Here is a 22408-nt window from a genome sequence, read left to right on the forward strand (position 1 = left end):
CGTCTCCTTGCAACATTAACACATCCCAAAAATGCAAAGTGCTTTAAAAGCGTATCATAAGGGTGCATGAAAAAAATTCAAAAAATAGGCGTCAAAAACACATCAACTGCACATGCATAGATGTGAACCTAGCCTTAGGGTATCTCCACTCTGTAAAGGAGCAATGTAGATGCCTTTGGACAGCAGCATTGTCAGTCTGGGGAGAAGGTAGTGCTAGATGTGCTAGCAGATTTAGATGGACGGCTGACTTAAAAGTTAAAGGTCAGATAGCGGCTGACTTTTAACCGGTTTACGACCGCCTGCCGCAGATGTACTGCGGCAGGCAGCCGCTCCCAGGCAAATTGCCGTACATGTATGGCACTCGTTCTCAGGAGTCTAGGGGGCGAGCACGCGCCGCTGCCGGTGCGCTCCTGCCCCCGCTCGTCACAACGGGCAGGCGGCTCCGATTGCCGCCTGACACCAGCGATCGTTCCCCGCTGAGAGAGAAGGATGATCGGCTGTTTTAAACACAGCCGACCGTCCTTCTCCCTGGAATGGTCATAGAGCCCATGTGATCCTTCTATATAAGATCACATGTCTCTAAGGTCATTTCAGAAACCACGCCCCCCCACAGTTAGAATCACTCCCCTAGGTTCACATTTAACCCCTGGATCCCCCACAGGGTTAACCCCTTCCCTGCCAATGGCATTATTACAGGAACAGTGCATATTTTTAGCACTGATTACTGTAGTAATGTCACTGGTACCCCCAAAAGTGTAAAAAATGTCAGTTAGGAGTCCTAACTGTCAAAACCAGGTAACTGCCCCCCCCCCCCCGAAAGGTGCCAAATGCGGCGGCATACAGAGGGGGAGGAGGCAAATAAGTGGAACTTCCCCTTTTGGGTGGAACTACGCTTTAACAAATTAAAGCAGAACTCCATTTAACACTGTTTAAGCAATTACAGCAACAGTTTTTTCCTATTGGGATAAAGGTTTTACACTAATCAATAAAAGCTGACCACTGTAACCACCCCCTTTGCTGGACAACTTGGTCTGGTAAAGGAAATTGAAAAGTAACATACTTACTAGCCGGACTACCAGGTGAAAAAAGCCTAAAAAGAAAACTATTGTAGCTTCCACCCATTAGAATTGGTAAGTTGCAATGTAATACATTTTTTTTTTTTTTTTTGATTTAATACCACTTTAAGCACGTGGACACATTTTCAAAACAATACTGTTAGATGAGCAGCATGGCAGCTACTGCATGTGATTATTACTATGGTCCCCCAAACCTCTGCTCCAATCCAGGCACCCCACTAGTAGCTAAACTGGCCCTGGGCAAAGTGCATGCTTGCATAACTTTTTTAACGAAATTAGATGGTAAGTTGCAAAAACTTCTATTACGCAAGTGCTGATATGAACATATGAAAAAATGAAAACATGAAACATGTAACTTATGTAGGGCTCTTGCAAAATGACTTCTTTCTAATCTAATTTAATGTGGAAGGAATGGCATGATATTTTTGCTGCCTTTCTGATTCAGCAAATGCGGGATTTAATAGGCACTATAGTGCCGACAGTGCCATGTTCTTTACACCAAAATCTTACACATTTCACTGAGTTTACCAAGCTGTGGGGTAATGTAGATTAGAATAGAATTTGTTCATGCAAGGTCCACTGTACTATATAACACATCCCTAGACAGACCTTGTAACAAGGCTTACTCTGTTCTCCCGGCACTGTGCTACAAATGAATAGTGTCGAGGAACTGCCAACTGTCACTGATTTGCAGAGACAGTGCCAATTTTTAATTGTCCCTGGAAATTCTCTCTCTTCATACTCGCTATTATCTGATTTGTTAAATTATTGGTCAGCAGTGCAGAATTCATTCTTTTTATTCTCTGTGACGTACTCAGACTCAAGCAAAATGATTAACACACTGCAAGGTGTAACATGCAAATTAAAAAAAAAAAAAACAGACAGCAAAAAGGATGATAAAGAACAACACATTTACACTGCATAAAAAAAACACTTTTAATTATTTGCAATGCCTGAATGAATCAATGAGGTGGGGAGGCGGGGCGGTGACATCCCGCTCTCTACTTCGTCCAATCAGAGAATACTTTGCATTCATAGGTGTGCACAGCCTATTGCATTAGGGTGTGCCCCCCCCCCCCCCCGAAAGCTCAAACACATACTGTATGCAAGTGTGTGCATGTATACATATACTGATGGTGTCAGTAGAGTTGTGGATGGTGTCATAAGGGCAGAAAGTGGTGTCAGTAGTTTTTATTGTTATTATTTTTTACAATTTTATTTTTTTTAAATATTTCTTTCGAATTTTTTTTTAGCAGAAAAAAAAGATTTATTTTTACTATTTGGTGAAATATCAGGGGTCTAAACAGGGGGAATATGCATCACGTGGTGATTAGGGTGTGCCAAGGTACATCTGGCACACCCTGTGCGCATGCCTATGTCTGCATTCATTCAGAAAATGCAAAGCCTTCTCTGAATGGCTATTTCAACTAAAGTGGGGTCGCTGTTTCTTTAAAATTCAAAAGTGCGACTGTGCATACAATAAAGTTATATCATATACTATTACTATACCATGAGAAGGTACCAATAGTGTAAGCTTAGTGCATACAATATATTTGAAAAATAAATAAATAAATAATGAAAAATAATTAATACTGAAGTAGTATCTTAGGGCTCTTTCACACGGGCGATCCGATCAGATCCGCCTGTCTGTTTTTTAGGCGGATCTGATCGGATACTCCATGCAGCTCTATGGGGCAGCGGGTGTCAGCGGAGACACCTCCGCTGACACCCGCTGCCATCCGCATCCGATCCTGTGCTTGAAATCTGGATGGATGGAAACCCTATTTTTCCATCCGTTCAGTAATCGGAGCAGATCGGATCTGATGAGAGCGGACAAGCGGTCCGCTCTCATCCGATCCCCCATAGAGGGCAGTGGGGGCTGAGACACCTCCCTCTCCGCTCTGCAAGCGGAGACAGAGCTGTCACCCGCCCGGCTCAGCTAGGATCGATCCCCGCTGAGCAACACGGATCCGCCTACGGAGCGGACCGTGTGAAAGAGCCCTTAGACGTGCCAAAAGACACTCAAGCCCTAAAGCATATATATTATAATATGATAATTCACCCACAACCTAAAATAGGAATAAACATATAAAGTGTATAAATCTGTAGCCGCGGACGAATGTACCTATGGACAATTCAAACATGAATAAACAAGCATATACAAACGTGTTATTTAGTGACAAAGAAAAAGATTATAAAATTGAATAAAGCTGAAAAAAAAGGGAAATGGATATAATGTATAATGTCCATACAGATGGATAAAAATCCTGGTGAACAGTCCAAAATCAAGTTTATGATCATGAGACGTCTTGCTGTCCCACAGCACCAAATATTCAGACACACCACTCCATCTAGGTATGATTCTGTGTAAATGTGCTCAGCACAGAGGGGTTAAAAGTAAGTAGGGACCACCATAGTGCAGAATTTTTAAAAGCATATACTTTTTAAAAGGTAATGTACAGTGAGGGAAAAAAGTATTTGATCTCCTGCTGATTTTGTACATTTGCCCACTGACAAAAAAAAAAAAAAGATCAGTCTATAATTTTAATGATAGGTTTATTTTAACAGTGAGAGACAGAACAACAACAAAAACATCCAGAAAAACACATCAGTTATAAATCAATTGCATTTTAATGAGTGAAATAAGTATTTGATCCCCTATCAATCAGCAGGATTTCTGGCTCCCAGGTGTCTTCTATAGAGGTAACAAGCTGAGATTAGGAGAACTATCTTAAAGGGAGTGCTCCTAATCTCAGCTTGTTACATGTATAAATGACAACTGTCCACAGAAGCAATCAATCAATCAATCAGATTCAAATCTCTCTACCATGGCCAAGATCAAAGAGCTGTCCAAGGATGTCAGGGACAAGATTGTAGATCTACACAAGGCTGGAATGGGCTACAAGACCATTGTCAAGCAGCTTGGTGAGAGAGTGACAGCAGTTGGTGCGATTATTTGCAAATGGAAGAAACACAAAATAACTGTCAATCTCCCTTGGTCTGGGGCTCCATGCAAGATCTCACTTCGTGGAGTTTCCATGATCATGAGAACGGTGAGGAATCAGCCCAGAACTACACGGCAGAATCTTGTCAATGATCGCAAGACAGCTGGGACCATAGTCACCAAGAAAACAATTGCTAACTCACTACACCGTGAAGGACTGCAATCCTGCAGAGCCAGCAAGGTCCCCCTGCTCAAGAAAGCACATGCACAGGCCTGTCTGAAGTTCGCTAATGAACATCTGAATGTTTTAGAAGAGAACTGGGTGAAAGTGTTGTGGTCAGACAAGCCCGAAATCAAGCTCTTTGGCATCAACTTAACTCCCCGTGTTTGGAGGAGGAGGAATTCTGCCTATGACCCCAAGAACACCATCCACAACGTCAAACATGGAGGTGGCAGAATTATGCTTTGGGGGTGTTTTTCTGCTAAGGGGACAGGACAACGTCACTGCATCAAAGGGACGATGGACGGGGCCATGTACCGTCAAATCTTGGGTGAGAACCTCATTCCGTCAGCCAGGGCATTGAAAATGGGTCGTGGATGAGTATTCCAGCATGACAATAACCTAAAACACATGGCTAAGGCAACAAAGGAGTGGCTCAAGAAGAAGCACATTAAGGTCCTGGAGTGGCCTAGGCAGTCTCCATACCTTAATCCCATAGAAAATATGTGGAGGGAGCTGATGGTTCAAGTTACCAAACGTCAGCCTCAAATCCTAATGACTTGGAGAGGATCTGCAAAGAAGAGTGGGACAAAATCCCTCCTGAGATGTGTGCAAACCTGGTGGCCAACTGTAGGAAACATCTGACCTTTGTGATTGCCAACAAGACAACAAGAATTTTTCCACCGAGTACTAAGTCATGTTTTGTGAAGGAGTCAAATACGTATTTCACTCATTAAAATGCAAAGCAATTTATACATTTTTTAAATGTGTTTTTCAGGATTTTTTTTGTTGTTATATTGTCTCTCACTGTTAGGCCCCTTTCACACTTATGCGACGCAATTTTACAGCGATTTTGCGGCGTGATTTTGCAGCGATTTTGCCGCAACTTTGACGCGATTTTGAAAGCAATGGCAAGGCTATATGCCTCAAAACGCATTAAAATCGTGGCAAAGTAGTGCAGGAACTACTTTGAAGTCGGTGCGACTTCAAAACGCACTGATATGAATGGGGCTCATTGAAAATAATGGAAAACGACTTGTCATGCGATTTTGCGTTCCAAAATTGCGGGACAAGTCGCACTATTGTGAATGGGGCCTTAAAATAAACCTACCATTAAAATTATAGACTATTTTTGTTAGTGGGCAAACATACAGAATCAGCAGGGGATCAAATACTTTTTTCCCTCACTGTACTTACAATAGGAAGACAATCACAGGCATAGAACATACGACAAGCCCCGCCAGGTTCCTGCCAGCGTGCATAAAGATGTCTTTTGGCACTTCTAAAAATAATACTTAACTGCACTTTTGCATCTTTTTTGAATATTTGTTTATTTTTTACTTATTTTTCATTTAAATTGTATGCACTAAGCTTACACTATTGGTACCTTCTCATGGTATAGTAATAGTATATGATATAATTTTGTTTTATGCATAGTAGCACTTTTGAATTTTAAAGGGACAGGGACTTTCGTTGAAATAGCTTTTTTGCGTCTACTGTCTAAATTGGGTGGTGGATGCAACAGTCCTTATTTATGTTTTATTTCCTAGCACGAGGAATTTACTTGGTTTGTATTTACTATTCTCTGAATGGTGCCTGTGCTGAGCAGCCGTCCTCCTGTGTTCACAATGCATCCGGCCAACTGTTCAGCAGGAGAACCAGAAGTAAGATTCATGGAGTAGTGGTGTCTACTAGTGATTTCCAGCTTCAAGGGTCATTGGTCAGGTATTGTATATACATATTAAAAAAGGACCCACTGATAATGGGGTACTTTGACGCAGTAGTGGGCTTGAGCACGATATGGCCATATGGTGGGACCAAACCCCCATTTTTATTTATGGATTGTCTTCAGATTTGGTAGTAATTTCTTTTGCATTTGCGCGCTATTCTTTTTTAATATACATGTCTTTTGGTTCATAGCTGCAGCAGCTTTAGAAATACATGGGTATGCTCCCCCAAAAATTTTTTGCCTGTTTATTATGTATTCGGTCTGACCAGACTATCGAGGTTGAGCAACCCTCCCCACCCCCCACACACACACCTGTACTCAATCAGTGTCCACCATCAAGTGGATATAGGAGGAGTCCCCTGTAGTGCATTTGCACAGCTTTCCCAGCAAGGAGTATTATCTCCAAGGGTTAGAAAGGCTGGATTCATCTCTTTTTCATGGATAGTGTAGGACCCACTGATAATGGGGTACTTTGACGCAGTAGTGGGCTTGAGCACGATATGGCCATATGGTGGGACCAAACCCCCATTTTTATTTATGGATTGTCTTCAGATTTGGTAGTAATTTCTTTTGCATTTGCGCGCTATTCTTTTTTAATATACATGTCTTTTGGTTCATAGCTGCAGCAGCTTTAGAAATACATGGGTATGCTCCCCCAAAAATTTTTTGCCTGTTTATATTGTATATACATAGTTACATTAGTCCAAGCTGGATCAATGTAACTATGTATAAAATATCCATATCTAGAATTTCTCTTTACCTTCTTCCACCAGCAATCTACTTAATCTACTCTTACATTTACAATAAATCCCCTAATCCTTAGGCGAAGATTGAAAAATAACTCTTAATAAGACTTAGCATCAGATATACTGTATATTTTCATCCTAAATGCATGCAGACAATGTCTTTATCTTTATTTCTCTCTGGAGCCATCTTTGTTTAGGCATCATCCAGGGTCACCAACTACTTCCTGGACTGAGATGTTGACTCAGGGGTGACACATAAATCCTGGTGGCTGTGCAGTTTTGGCTGTATTCACAAATGTCTGTTAGCTTGGCCGCCCGCTACAGCCTCTGACCTTGTGATATGTTACAAAGTTGCAATATTGCAGTCAGATCAATAGGGAAGAAAAGAAAGAGGAAATGCTTCCTCCTGCCTACAGCAAACTGATGACATTGTCTAGGCAAGTCCCTTGACTGAAACAACAAGGACTGCGTTAAAAAAAAAAAGCTTTTCTGAAAAAATATGCTGTTGCTGTACATGTCATGAATTTATTAATGAACACTAAAGATTCAGAAAATTCCCCTTTTAAATATACCCACAGGCCTCCAGCCCTAATCCAATTATAACTTAGCAATAAACCTCCTTATTGACGCTAACCAATCACCTGAGTTAGCCACGTGCCCGCCTGAAGATGAAATACTGTAGTGATAAGTTAACAGTCATACACCAAGAGATACCTGAGCGTAACCACTTGCTGAGGGCGCTACAGCCGAATGATGGCAACAGCACAGCCGGCCAGTTCTGGGATGGCGTCATGTGATGTCCTCCCGTGATCGTGTGCAGGCGGCGCGCACTGTGATCGCTGTGTCCCTCGGACACATCTGATTATAGATCGGCCCTTTACAATGTGATCAGCTGTGTCCAATCACGATGTGAATACAAGCCGGTTATCAGCATTCCTTTCCTCAAACTGACAGCATGAGGAGAGAAGAGCCGATAACCGGCTTGTGTGAAAGGGACATCTACACTGATTATCAGGGCACTGATTATCAGTGCAGTCCCAACAGGGCCCACCAGTGCTGCCAATCAGTGCCCACCAGTGCTTCCAATCAATGCCCTTTAGTGCTGCCAATCAGTGCCCATCAATGCCTCATTAGTCTCATTATTGTCACCTACTAGTGCCCTTCAGTGTTGCCTATTAGTGGCCTCATCAGTGCCCACCAGTGTCCATTAGAGCAGCCTATCAGTGCAGCCTCATCAGTGCCCATCAGTGAAGGAGAAAATGTATCTGTTTGCAAAATGTTATAACTATGAAAAATGTTTACTCTATTTTTGTTTATTTAGCAAAAATAAAAAACCCAATGGTGATTAAATACCACTAAAAGAAAGCTCTATTTGTGTGAAAACAAATGATAAAAGTTTCATATGGGTACAGTGTAGCTTGACTGCACAATTGTCATTCAAATTGTGACAGCGCTAAAAGCTGAAAAATGGCCTGAGCAGGAAGGGGGTAAAAGTACCCAGTAGGCAAGTGGTTAAACTGCAGCTTTAAAATCATTAAATAGGGTAAAGGGAAGACCCTCGTTAGCCCAGTTCATCCTAGGTTTATCAGCAGTGAAGGACAAAAAACTGGACATTACATAATAACCAGCAAGATTCTTCCCAATACCATTCCCATGAATTGTCTTAATACTTACATACAGAATCCATACATGGTGAGACTGCTGCACAATTATGTGAAACATTTTAATATCATACCAAATTCTCACTACCAGGCCCATTCTAAAAATGTAGAAGTCATCACAGTCAATATTTATTCAAATGTTTGTACCTTTTATATGCCACATTGAAATACTTCTAGCAGCATGTTAAAGTATATATAAAGAGAAAACATGAAACTTTACAAACTATAAAACAGGTAAGTTAAACCCAATGGCATTTATTTGGTAAGAAGGCAATGGTAAGGGTTGTGATCATTTGTAGGAGTGGGTTATATGGAACAATGAAGATCCTCACCAAACTCTTTAGTCATAAATGCAACCTGCGCACGTTGAGACCGATTTATATCCTTGAAGTGGTTGTGCCCAGTGATGTGCCCGAGAGCAGTGTCTCTCTCCTCACGGGACATGGCGGTAGCAACGGGATCCATTGGCCTGCGAGGAAAGAGTGAAAGGGCGGGTCTGAGCCACACTCTGTGTGTCTATGGACACACAGAGGATGGCTCAAGATCGAGCCTGAATGAGTGCCTCCATAGCAAGCAGCTTGCTATTATGGCATTGGGTGGGGGGGAAGCCAGGAGTGCAGATGTGGGTCCCCAGTAGAGGACGATTGGGGCGTCTCTGTGCAAAACCACTGCACAGAGCAGGTAAGTATAAAATGTTTGTTATGGAAAACAAAAATCCTTTTACAATCACTTTAAGCAGAAGGAAACCTCTATTGGTGCTGGGTAATATGGGATGCAGCCTGGGCTCCCAGAACTACGTAGTGCCCCCAGTGCCCAGTCACTGCAACCTCCTCCCTCCATGATTACATACATCAAGAAACTTTCACGCAGAACTAGGAACAAGGAATGAATGCTGGAAGTAGTGTTGTCTTTTATTCTCATTTGTATGGAAAGTTCACTTGGTAAGGGCAAAAAAAAAAAAAACAGCTGCCCAAGTTAAAAGCAGTGGAAACACTGGAGAGGGCATCAGGGGACTTGTGATCCCAGTTGGGCAGCATAGGATGAAATGTGCCCTGAACAAATGTGGACACATAATGTGCACAATGATGCAGCTGTAATGTGTGCCTAATTTTATTATCACGTTATATTAAAAATATCGGCTCATCACTGAGGCCTAAGCAATTATATATGTTGTGAACGCACACAATAGTAAATGTGCCAAATGTGTTCCTATTATTTTCGCCGTTAATACATCAAAGTCAGATTACAAGTAAATACATTGCTGTACAAGCATTAGTGGGCATTATTTTCTGCCCGCCTTTACCTAGAAAGATTACTGGAAAGAAAAACTAATGAGCAATAATCTTTAGCTCAATGTAAAAAATATTCTTATAGAAAGTCATATGCCGTCACTGCCCGGATTACCGCTCAGAAGAGTTATTTTAAGAGGATCTGCATTAACTATTCTCCATCCTAAATGGAGGGCATTTCTAAAGTCCATTCATTCAAAATGAAAAACAAAAGTATAAATGAACTAACTAGGTAAACATTATGCATACATTTAATTATTACGTTATAATTGCATGTACATTATATGGCTACAAATTTGGGACACCTGACCAACATAACTATATGAGCTTGTTGGGCATTCCATTCCTAAACCATGGAAATTAAGATTCAGTTGAACCCCAGCCCCAGCCCCCGCCCTCCCCCCACCCACACCCATACCCCCACCCCCACACCCCCACACCCATTCCTTTGAAGCTTTGGCTCTTCTGGGACATCCTTCACAATAATTTGGAGTGTGTCTGATGGAATTTTTGCCCGTTCAATCCAAAGAGTTTTTTATGAGATCAAGTACTGATGCTAGATGAGAAGACCAAAGATCCCATTCAGTGATCCAATCGATCACAGAGGTGTTCATTAACGTTAAGTTCAGGACTCTGTCCAAATCAATTGACTTTTTTAAAGCTGAACTTCAACTTTCTTTTCACTAGAACTGAATGAAATCAGTCCCAGCATAGATTAGACCTCTGTACAATGTTGCTCTGTTGTCTGCAGATCCCCTGATATTCTAGGTTTAGTTGTGGCTTTGTACCATGTGACATTCTCTATAGTCTAATGTAGACTGAGACCCTTCCACAACCACTTCCTGCTGCTTCCTAAAACACACCCCTCTGTAGTCTTTGAGCCTGTGCAAATGATGTAACTTCCTTCACAGCTCTAATGGTGGGTGGGATGGAATACATCCTAATTAGCATTTGATTCTGTCCAGTCACACCTACAGGAAGAGTCCAAACCTCCCAAGTCCCTCCTCACAGATCACAGCATTATTCAAAAAGGAAACCCCTTCATATACAGCCTGTTCTGAAAGCTAGCTGTGCTGCTGCTTGGCAGGATTGAATAGATCATAATAAGAATTCAGTCCTGCTTAGTTAACCACTTAAATACTGGAAGGATTTGCCCCCTTAATGACCAGGCCATTTTTTTCAACTTGGCACTGTGTGACCTTAATTGACAATTGCACGGTCGTGCGATGCAGTACCCAAACAAAATTTATGTCCTTTTTTCCCACAAATAGAGCTTCCTTTTGGTGGTATTTGAGCACCTGTGCGATTTTAATTTTTTGCGCTATACACAAAAAAAGAGCGACAAAAATCAATATTTTTCACATTCTGCTATATAACATTCCCCCCCCCCCCCCCCCCCCAAAAAACACCTTAGACCAATTTGTTTTCTGTTACATATTTTTGGTAAAAAAAAAAAAAAAATCGCAATAAGCATATTTTGATTGGTTAGTTTCCTTGTAATGGCGGCGATCTGCGATTTTTTGGGGAACTGCGACATTGCGGTGGACAGATCGGACCCCTGACTGACATTTTTGACACTTTTGGGGTTACCAGTGCCATTACTACAGTAATCAGTGCTAAAAATATGCACTGTTACTGTAATAATGACACTGGCAGGGAAGGGGTTAACATTGTGGGTGATCAAGGGGTTAAATTTGAGCCTAGGGAAGTGATTCTAACTGTCGGGGGCGTGGCTGGTGGCTCGCCCCCTAGCCTCCTGCTCGCGACCAACGTACAATGATGGCGATTCGCGCAGGAGCTGCTGCCTGCCGCAATATATCTGCGGCGGGCAGTCGTAAAGAGGTTAAATATGTCGACCAGTGTAAACAGGGAGAGTCCCACCCCTCAGATCCCGCCCTCCTAGAGAAATGCTCCCTGTGAACGGATTAATTTACATATGAAGGAAACACCTTCATAATAACCTCCCATAGCCCTTCCTCTGTAGTCTCACAGTAAGCCATTATTCTTTGGCAGGCTGCAAGACAGGAATAACACATTTACACCTGCTTTGCAGACTGAAGAGTGATCTTTTAGACCCCACATCTCTCCATAAAGAGGACCTGTCATGCCATATTGTTATTACAAGGGATGTTTACATTTCTTGTAATAAGAATAAAAGTGATTATAAAAAAAAATGTAAAAGGAAAGTGTAAAAATAAAAAAATAAAATAAACAAAAAAAATTTAAGTGCCCACATTGCCGCACGGTGAAGCAAATACATACATACATCACACCCACATATGTAAATGGCGTTCAAACCACATATGTGGGGTTGGAAACCAGAAAAGACAGAGGGCGCACCGGCTCAGATAAAACGGCTTTACAGTAAGTAACAGTAAGGTAAGATGTATACTCACAAAGATAACAAAAAGGCATATGAACAATATTGTTGACGTCTCTGGGTTGTCGCATCAAATCAATGAAGTCGTTTGCAGCAACTGGCTAACGCGTTTCGAGGACCTGCCTCTTACTCAGAGCCTGCTGCACTGAGACACTACCTCTAAATTTATACAAACAAAATGTTTACATGGAGGTAGGAACCGAGGGGTAGCCCCTCCCAGGTGGGTGTGCGCTCTCTCACTCTACACCCCCACCTGGTGAAGACAAAACAATTACACTATATGGACAAGAATTATGTGAATACAAATACCATAAATCAGGCAGGCGGTCCGCTTTAACATAAGGGTGTTATTAATATAAGGGTGTTTACAGCGAATTACCTTTATGGGTGGCGGGAGAGGTGGACCCCCTCTTCCCAGTCGTTTTCCCCGCTTATCGGACCCGTCAGTAGCAGGGAAAATGATCCGGTCCACTGTCCTCTCAGGCAGGAGGTTGATTGAGGGCAATATGGTTTTAAAGAGCCCATTTTTTTCATCATGAAAAAAAATGACTTTTTTCTTTTTTAGTGTAGATGTGAGATCTGAGGTCTTTTTAACCCCAGATCTCCCATTAAATAGGTCCTGTCGTGCTTATTTCTATTACAAGGGATGTTTACAATAGGAATAAAAGCAATCAAAATTTTTTTAAAAGGACAGTGTAAAAAAAATAAAAAAAAATAAAAGATAAAATAAATAGGAAAATAAAAAAAAAATTAAAAATGAAAGCGTTCTGTCTCCGTTATCTCGCGCGCAGAAGCGAACGCATATGCACGTCGTGCCCACATATGTAAACGGTGTTCAAACCACACGTGAGGTATTAACCGCAATTGATAGAGCGAGAGCAATAATTTGAGCCCTAGACCTCCTCTGTAACCCTAAAATGGTAACCTGTAGAATTGTTTAAAGTGTCGCCTATGTGGATTTTTAAGTACCAATGTTTGTCGCCATTCCATGAGCGTGCGCAATTTTGAAGCATGACATGTTGGGTATCTATTTACTCGGCGTAACATTATCTTTCACATTCTAGAAAACAATTGGGCTAACTTTACTGTTTTCTTATTTTTTGTTTATTCAAAATGGGGTATTTTTTTCAAACAAATTTGTAAGACCGCTGCGCAAATACAGTGTGATAAAAAATATTGCAATGATCTCCATTTTATTCTCTAAGGTCTCTGCAAAAAAATAAAAAATAAATATATATATATATATATATATATATATATATATATACATATATATATATATATATATATATATATATATATAATGTTGGGGGTTCTAAGTATTTTTCTAGATAAAAAAATGATTTTAACTTGTAAACAACAAGTGTCAGAAAAAAGCCCGGTCCAGAAGTGATTAAAAACACTTAAAAACATGTTTGTAAGCCAAATGGATATTTACATGTTTCATAATGTGTTCAGATATGTTGATTCATGCACACCCTAAAGTGGTAATTACAAGCTTACCCTTTGATGCACACTGTCTCTTTACTGTTGTATTGCATTGCACCTAGTTGCAACCATAGGTGATATCTCTTTTGATCTTTACTGATTTGGGGAGGGATCTGGCAGAGTGGAAAAAGCACATGACACGTGCGGTATGGCCACAAACGTTAGAGCGAGAACAACGATAGCCCAAGACCTCCTCTGTAACTGAGTCGCCTATGGATATTTTTAGGTACCGAAGTTTGGCGCTATTCCACAAGTGTGCATAATTTTAAAGCGTGATATTCTAGGTATCTATTTACCGGGCGTAACATCATCTTCCACATTATACAAAACAATTGGGCTAACTTTAGTGTTTTTTTTAATTCATGAAAGTTTTTTCATGAAAATGATGATTTTTACATGTAGGAGAGGAGTGCCAGAATAGGCCCTGTATGGAGGTGGTTACATTTGATATCAGTTATTAATAGGCGCAAGTTACAGCTTTTTATTTATTGTTTTTTTGCTGGAGGGTAAACTGTAACCAGAATTTGATCATAGTCACTGTATATAAAAAAAACATATATATATATATATATATATATATTTATATACAAATTAAGGGGTGTCCATAAATGTTCCTCATTTTCATTTCCTCATAGAATACATTCAGTTAGACAACTTTAGAAACAAATTGTCCCTGAAAATTGTTAGCATTTAAGCATGATCTAAAACTGCAACATAAACAGATGACCTAGGACTATTTGTTTTTATATTGCATTTATTTTTTTCCACTGCTCCACCTTTTGCACTGACTTGCTTCAATTGTTTGGTTTTACTTCTCCTTCCCTAAGAGGTTTAGTGCCCAGTATGGACACTGGCCTCTCCAAAATGGCAGCCATAGTTTACAGTTAGCAGACATTTCCGGTCCACAGGTGGTCTACCCAAGCTATCTCTAGTGTTTTCTTCTCCACAAAGATGCCCATTTGATAATAGGGAGCAACCGATATGGGGAGCAGCATCGTACCCCCTCCTCAACCAACCTCCTGATCATGTTTTGTGACCTGCCATGTCTCATCCAAAATTTGGAAATCACTGCCTTAGTGGATGGTTCTGGGAAATTTCAAAGTCCTTAAACACGTTTACAAAGTGATGAGCTGTAGAAAATTATGAATCAGTTATCACACAGCCCAAAACCAAAACCACCCAAAGTAATTTGTCACATTTTGCTATGCTGACAGCACAGCTTACACAAAGAGAGTGTGATCTTTTTACTACGAGATCAAAACTTAAAGGATAAGATTTACTTGTTTGTAGGTAAAAAATGTACATTTACGGTTTTATTTTTGTAGGAGCCTGGAAAGCATTGGAGCAGCAACCAGCAGACTGCAGGTGCAATGCAGGGCTCCTGCAGACTGTCAGTGTAAGATGTTTGGTCGTACCTTGTACAGGCAGCCAGTTAACAGGAGAATCAATTAACTGCCTAGAGAACTCAACAGCGTCCTGGTAGTTCATTGAGAACTACAAGCTGTCAGCTGCAGAAGATACCAGTACTTGTAGTTCATTCATTCACAGAACTCTAAACAAAAAACACTGTTTTTGATCCCTGTCAGTCTCCGTGGAGGAGCCGACAGGTCACCACTGTGTCACTTCCGGTTCCGGTCTCCGGTCACTTCCGGTTCCGGATACCAGCGGATGCTAGCAAACTGCCCATCCAGGGACCATTTGCTATTTGCAGGCCACAGCCCAGTGCCAGGACTGTGAGTTCTTCACATCACAGAACCGCCATCCGGACCTTACAGCCCACAATACATCATCTGGCTTCACTGTGGAGATCCTTCTCCGACACCACACAGGCTGATCCTGTTTTACCTACATGTAAGGTTGTCTTAATAAAATTGCTTTTGTTGTTCATCCATCCTTGTGACTTGGCACCCTTGTTTTCCTTTTTTATTGCATTCATAGAACTCTGTAAATTAATGATGTGGCTGTGTGGGCAGAGCCCAGCATGGCTATGCTCTTTTTAAGGCCCCTTTCACACAGGCGGACCATTCAGATCCGCCTGTTTGTTTTTTTTGCGGATTTGAACGGTCCCCCCATGCATTCCTATGGGGCATCGGATGTCAGCGGAGACATGTCCGCTGACATTCGACCCGATCCGATCCGTCAAATCTGGACGGATGGAAACCCTATTTTACATCCGTCCAGCGGATCGGATCGAATGGGATCGGATGAGAACGGACCGATGGTCCGTTCCCATCCGATTTTCCACATAGAGATGCATGGGGAACTGACAGCTGTGTCTCCGCACACAGCGCGGAGACACAGCTGTCATCCTTCTGCTCAGCGGGGGATCAGCGACTCGATCCCCCGCTGAGAAAAGCGGAGTCCGTTTGACGGACATAGTGTGTGAAAGAGCCCTAAATAGTGACAGTGGATGCAGGGAGAAGAACCCTGGCCTGCTGTCACGGGGGGATCTGGGAACAGGTGCAGGGGCAGGAACATGTTACATGTACCACCCTAAAAACGTATGGAACATGTGACATGTTCCAAAAGTGAGCTTATCCTTTAAGCTGGGCATATACAATGGACATTTCTATGAAATGATGGCCCTGTCGAGCACCTCCTGTGCTCAAGTGAAAAAATGGGAGGAGTCAGGTAGGAAAAGTGTCCTCCAAACAGCGGCTGCATTCAATCAGAATATTTTCCTTTATTTCTTTTGTATATCTATTATTCTTCAGGGCTCCATGGGAGACATTTCTCTTTGTTTCATGCCTGGCTTACAATTATTTCACCAGACAGGAAGACAGAATAAATCTCCAACAATAACATAGAAATAAAAACACTTTTTCTCTTACGTCCTCCGACAGTCGCCGCCCCTTCATATTCGTCACAATAGGGTTATTGACCTTTGCTCCGTAGGAGTGGCTAGACAACAGAATATGTTAATATCAAAGCTTTTAGCATACCCCACCCCCAGGGGGTGGTCCCCTCAGTCAATACCCTCCTGCTTCCTGCATTCCTACCTCAGTTTCATTTGTCTAGCTCAGGAGTAGGTTAGACGTTTCCTGTGCTGGGGCTTTTCAGTCTCAGCTTCTTTTCTCTTTTTGGTTTTATTTGGAGTTTTTTTCTCTTTCTCTACTTAGCTGTTTATTTTCAGCTCCAGTTAGGTCTTCTGATGAAGATGATCGTGCGGTGCTGGGTCTCGGGCTGGCCTCCCTGGTTATCCGGGGTTCAGGGCCAGTGGCTTCCCAGCCTGCCATCGAGCGTTCAGCTAGGTTTCCCTGGCAAATATGAACGACCCATCCCTGTCCGCTGCGGGGGTGCTGCGGTGAGGTGGCTACCTCACTGGACGCCATGCGGTTTCGCACCACAATTCCACTGCGTCCTGGCTGCGACTCTCCCTGTCCCTAGTGCAGCGGTTTGATCGCTTGTGCAGGCTCCCCACGCCATCCGGATGGTAAGTGTATTTCTGTGTGGGGAACTGTCTGTCTTGGGTGTCAGTCTGGGACTGTGGGACCCTGCATGTCTGTGCATAATGTTGAGCTCCCTGTCAGTATAGCTGCTCTCTGTGGGCTGCAGGGGGGGGGGGGGCTCTCCTGCTCTGCTCTGTGTAACAGGCTGTGTGACATGCTGTGTGCTGTGAAGGACATGATTGTGAGACATGTTGTGGGCATACTGTGCGGCGACCGCTGCTGCGGTCCGCCATTTTTTTGTGACAGTTTTGTGGTGGCCGATCCTGTGTGGTGAGAGCGCTCGTTTTGGCGCCAAACACCGCCATTTTGGCGACGATCGCGCGGGCCACATGTCAGTGTTTCTGCCTCTACAGCCTCGGCCGGCGGCCATGTTTGTGTAGCCTTACATAGGCTTTATGGGGGCGGTCAGTCTCACATCACTTCCTTTTGCTCTGAGGACAGCGATCGATGAAGCAGCAGCCTGTGTGACCTCTCCAGGTTTTACCTTCCACTCCTGTATTCCTTGCCTTTGTATTCCTAGCCCGGTGGGTCAGTGTGTTTTGTGAGTGCGGTGGGCTGCGATCGCCGCGACCTTAAAGGGGCAGTACTCCTTTTTTTCCTAAGTTACTGGGGCATGGATTCTCAGGAAAGCAAGTTTCCTCCCTCCTTGGTAGGGGGCCAGGGGGCTGCTGCTGCTTCCCCCGAGGGGGCTGATCTGGCTACTATTGTGGCTAACCTTGCTGCTCAGGTGCAGATGCTGGTGGCTGATCGATCCACAAAAAGGCCCAGGGTGTCCATTTCCTCTGATTCAGAGGGCGATGGGGATGCTATGGCTGGAGTGCCCTTCTCAGGGTCTCGTTCTTCTCTAGACCTTGCGGGGTCTGAAGGGGAGGCTGAGGTAGAAGGGGTTGATAATTCTCCCTCTGGCTCGTCTGAAGAGCTTGCACTCATGGATGAGTTGGTATCAAACAAACGCTGCATTTGGGAGGATGAACCATGTCCTCCAGCTTTGATGTCCTCTTATGGGACGCAGAGAAAACGCAAAACGTCGCAGGTTTTTCCTTGCTCTACGGAATTTCGGCGCGCTGTTGAGGAGCAATGGCGCAACATAAAGAAGCCTTTTGCTGTGCCGAGTAGGTTCAAGCTGCGTTATCCTTTTACACCAGCTACTGATGAGCGTTGGTGTGTGCCGCCTCAGGTGGATCACACGGTGGCGATTTTGAATAAATCCACTGCGATTCCTGCTGAGGATACCCCGGTGTTCCGGGACCCTACGGACAGGAGATTGGAGTCTCTGGCCCGTCACTCTTATACGGTTGCGGGCTCTATGCTGAAGCCTATTTTTGCTTCCATTATGGCAGCCCAGGCTATTGCCGATTGGACGCAGGTGCTCAGGCGCACTCTGGTGGCTGACTCTGCTTCGCCGTCGACATTGGCTATGGTGAATCAGATTCATCAGGGTGTCATGTATTTGTGTGATGCGGACCTAGATCTGGTCCCTTTGGCTGCGTGTCTGCAGAGTGTGGCGGTGTTGAACCGTCGCCTGATCTGGCTGAAATGTTGGTCTGTTGACCAATCTTCTCGCAAGACTTTGGCTAATTTGCCTTACGCGGGTTCTCGCCTTTTTGGCGAATCCTTGGATACTCTGATCAAGGGTGTTTCTGGGGGTAAGAGTACTCTTTTGCCCCAGACTCACAAGTCTAAGCTTGTTCGCGGTAAGAAGAATGCTTCGTTTAGACCCTCTCAGGGGTCCTTTCGTGCCTTTTCGGTCGCACTATAAGGGTAAGCCCTTCATGGGACAAGGCTCCCAGAAAAAGCCGTGGGCAGGTAAGCAGAAGTCCGGCCAGTCCGGGTCCGCTGCCCATAACAATGCGGCCTGAAGGGGCGCCCTCACCCAGTTCTGGGGTGGGGGGGGACGTTTGCTCGGTTTTCTTCAACCCTGGCTGGCCCGCGTTCGGGACCGGTGGGTTCAGGAAATTGTTCGATCTGGATATAAGATCGAGTTTCTCTCTCGGCCGGCGGGCAGATTTTTTCCCTCAAATCTTCAGCGGTCTCCGGAGCGCTTGCGGATCTGCACCTGGCGGTGCGGGACCTGCGGGCTCAGGGAGTGGTGATTCCGGTGCCTCATCGGGACAGATTTCGGGGATTCTATTCAAATCTGTTCACTGTGCCCAGAAAGGAGGGCAAGGTACGTCCGATTCTGGACTTGAAAGCTCTGAACCGCTTTGTGCGGGTTCGCAAGTTCCGCATGGAATCCCTGCGCTCGGTGGTGGCTGCCCTGGTTCGGGGGAATTCATGGCCTCCATCGACTTGAAGGATGCGTACCTTCACATCCCCATTTTCGAGGGTCACCAGCAGTACCTTCGATTCGCCATTGCGGAGGATCACTACCAATTCGTGGCGTTGCCCTTTGGTCTCGCCTCGGCTCCGCGGCTTTTCACCAAGGTGCATGCGCCGGTTCTGGCTTTGTTGAGAGCCCAGGGCATCTCGATCCTGGGGTATCTGGACGACATTCTGGTTCGGTCTGCGACCAGTCAGGGCCTGGTGAACGACCTGTCCGTCACGATGCAGACTCTGCAAGAGTTCGGTTGGACGATAAATTTTCCAAAGTCGACGCTGTGTCCGTCGGTTCGTCTTCCTTACCTGGGAATGATCCTGGACTCTGTTCAGGCGAAGGTCTTCCTGCCGGAAGACAAGCTCCGGAAGCTTCAAGAAGAAGTCGGGTCCCTCAGGGACGTTCAGTGCTCGTCCCTCCGGACGTGCATGAGGTGTCTGGGACTGATGGTCTCGGCTTTTCGAGGCGATACCCTTTGCCCAGTTTCACACGCGGGGTCTCCAGAGGGAGATTCTGGCCAGGTGGGACGGACAACCGCAATCTCTGGATCTCTAGATTTCGTTGAGTCATCGCACCAGAAGGGACCTTCTGTGGTGGCTCCAGTCCCCGGCGGTGTCGGGGGGGCAAGTCCTTTCGTCCTTTGTCATGGACGGTGATCACCATGGATGCCAGCCTGTTGGGCTGGGGTGGTGTTCTGGGCGTTCTGTCTGCCCAGGGAACTTGGTCGGAGGAGGAGTCCTCCCTTCCGATCAACATTCTGGAACTGCGAGCAATAAATCTCTGCCTTCGGCGTTGGTCGGACAGGCTGCAGGGCCGTCCGGTTTGGGTGCAGACGGACAATGCCACAGCGGTGGCCTACATCAACCACCAAGGGGGCACCAGGAGTGCCCGAGCGGCTCGGGAAGTGGCCGACATTCTGTCTTGGGCCGAGACGCACGTCCCGGCGATATCTGCTGTTCACATTCCGGGGGTGGAAAACTGGCAGGCGGATTATCTGAGCCGCCAGACCCTGGACCAGGGAGAATGGTCCCTTCACCCGGATGTCTTTCTGATGTTGTGCGAGAAGTGGGGGTCCCCAGATGTGGACCTGTTCGCGTCTCATCTGAAAAACAAGGTGGAAAGGTTCGTGGCAAGAACGCGCGATCCTCGGGCAGACGCCTCAGACGCGTTGGTGGCGCCCTGGCATCAGTATCGTCTGATGTATGCCTTTCCACCGATTCAGCTGCTGTCCAGGTTCCTTCGGAGGTTGGTCTCGGAACCGAAAACGGTGATTCTGGTGGCAACAGACTGGTCTCGCCGGTCTTGGTACGCAGACCTCGTGAATCTGGCGGTCGACGCTCCATGGCGTCTGCCTCTTCGAGACGATCTCCTGTCTCAGGGGCCGATATTTCATCCTGCTTTACAGTCGCTGGCTTTGACGGCCTGGCTGTTGAAACCCAGATCCTGAAGGATAGGGGTCTCTCCCCTGAGGTCATTCACTGATTAAGGCTAGAAAGTCCTTTTCGGGGAAGGTTTACTACCGTACTTTGTAAGGCCTATTTTGCCTGGTGTGAGTCCAGGGGGTATTCCCCTCGTTCATACTCGGTATCAAGGGTGTTGGCTTTTCTTCAAACGGGCGTGAACCAGCGTTTGGCGTTGGCCACGATTAAGGGTCAGATTTCTGCTCTGGCCGTTCTCTTTCAGCGCCCTGTGGCGTCTAATTCTTTAATTGGCACCTTTGTTCAAGGGGTGCGGCATCTGGTCCCTCCTAGGAGGGAGCCTTTGCCTCCATGGGACTTGAATCTTGTTCTGTCTGTGTTGCAACATGCTCCCTTTGAAAAAATCAGGGAGATCTCGTTGTCTATGTTGTCCAAGAAGGTCGCCTTTTTGGTGGCAATCACCTCGGCTCGCAGGGTGTCAGAGCTGGCTGCCTTGTCCTGCAGATCTCCGTATTTAGTGGTTCACTTGGATAAGGTGGTCTTGCGTCCTAACCCGTCTTTCCTTCCGAAAAGGATTTCGGAATTTCACCTCAATGAGGACATTGTCTTGCCTTCGCTTTGCGCAAAGCCTAAACATCCAAAGGAGGTGGCTTTGCATTCCTTGGATGTTGTTCGGGCGATCAGGGTTTACCTGTCATCGACTGAATCCTTTCGCAAGACGGATTCTCTCTTTGTCCTTCCAGAGGGGCCTCGGAAGGGCATGGCGGCGTCGGCCTCTACCATCGCCAAATGGATCAGGCAGGTCATTGAACAGGCCTATGCTTTGAGGGGGAAAGTTCCTCCCATGCCTGTGAAGGCGCACTCTACAAGAGCTCTGAGTACGTCTCGGGCCTGTCATCATCGGGCTTCTGTGGCCCAGGTGTGTAAGGCCGCGACTTGGTCGTCCGTTCACACCTTCTCAAAATTCTACAAGGTGGATGTTCAAGCATCGGCAGATGCTTCCTTTGGCCGTAAAGTTCTTAGTGCGGCAGTGCCTTAGGGTCCTTTGTTTGGGTCCTTGGCTGTTGGGGTGTTTTTACCCCTAGGTTACTTGTTCTTTCCTGGGTTGTTGCTCCTGTTGAGCAAGTTTTTTTCATGTTGCCCAGTTGGTTTCCTTCCTTTGGTAGGGTTCTTTTCTCTGATGTGGGTATTGCGTTGCCTTAGGCGCGGCTGCTTTTTTTCCCACCCCTCATGTCTACACTGCTTTGGGACGTCCCTATTGTGACGAATATGAAGGGGCGGCGACTGTCGGAGGACGTAAGAGAAAACTGAATTTTTGTAAAATCTTACCTGTAAAATTCCTTTCTCTGAGTCCTCCGACAGTGGCCGCCCCCGCCCCTCTTTTGGGGTTTTGTTTATGTACTCTACTGCTATGCTACTGAAACTGAGGTAGGAATGCAGGAAGCAGGAGGGTATTGACTGAGGGGACCACCCCCTGGGGGTGGGGTATGCTAAAAGCTTTGATATTAACATATTCTGTTGTCTAGCCACTCCTACGGAGCAAAGGTCAATAACCCTATTGTGACGAATATGAAGGGGCGGCGACTGTCGGAGGACTCAGAGAAAGGAATTTTACAGGTAAGATTTTACAAAAATTCCATTTTTTTTTAAATAGCGCAGCAAAAGGCTAGAACCCCCCTCAGCTTTTTATTGCT

General features: G+C 45.0%; 1 protein-coding gene across 7 annotated transcripts in view; it reads right to left on the bottom strand.

The window, feature by feature from the left end:
* The window catches only part of EXOC6 (exocyst complex component 6), a gene marked incomplete at its 5' end in the record, with an annotated part of 513187 nt that overhangs the window by 177842 nt on the left and 312937 nt on the right, over positions 1–22408 (bottom strand). The window lies entirely within an intron of this gene.

Source organism: Pelophylax lessonae (genome assembly GCF_965119305.1).
Source record: "Pelophylax lessonae genome assembly, chromosome: 9".
NCBI classification, from domain to species: domain Eukaryota; kingdom Metazoa; phylum Chordata; class Amphibia; order Anura; family Ranidae; genus Pelophylax; species Pelophylax lessonae.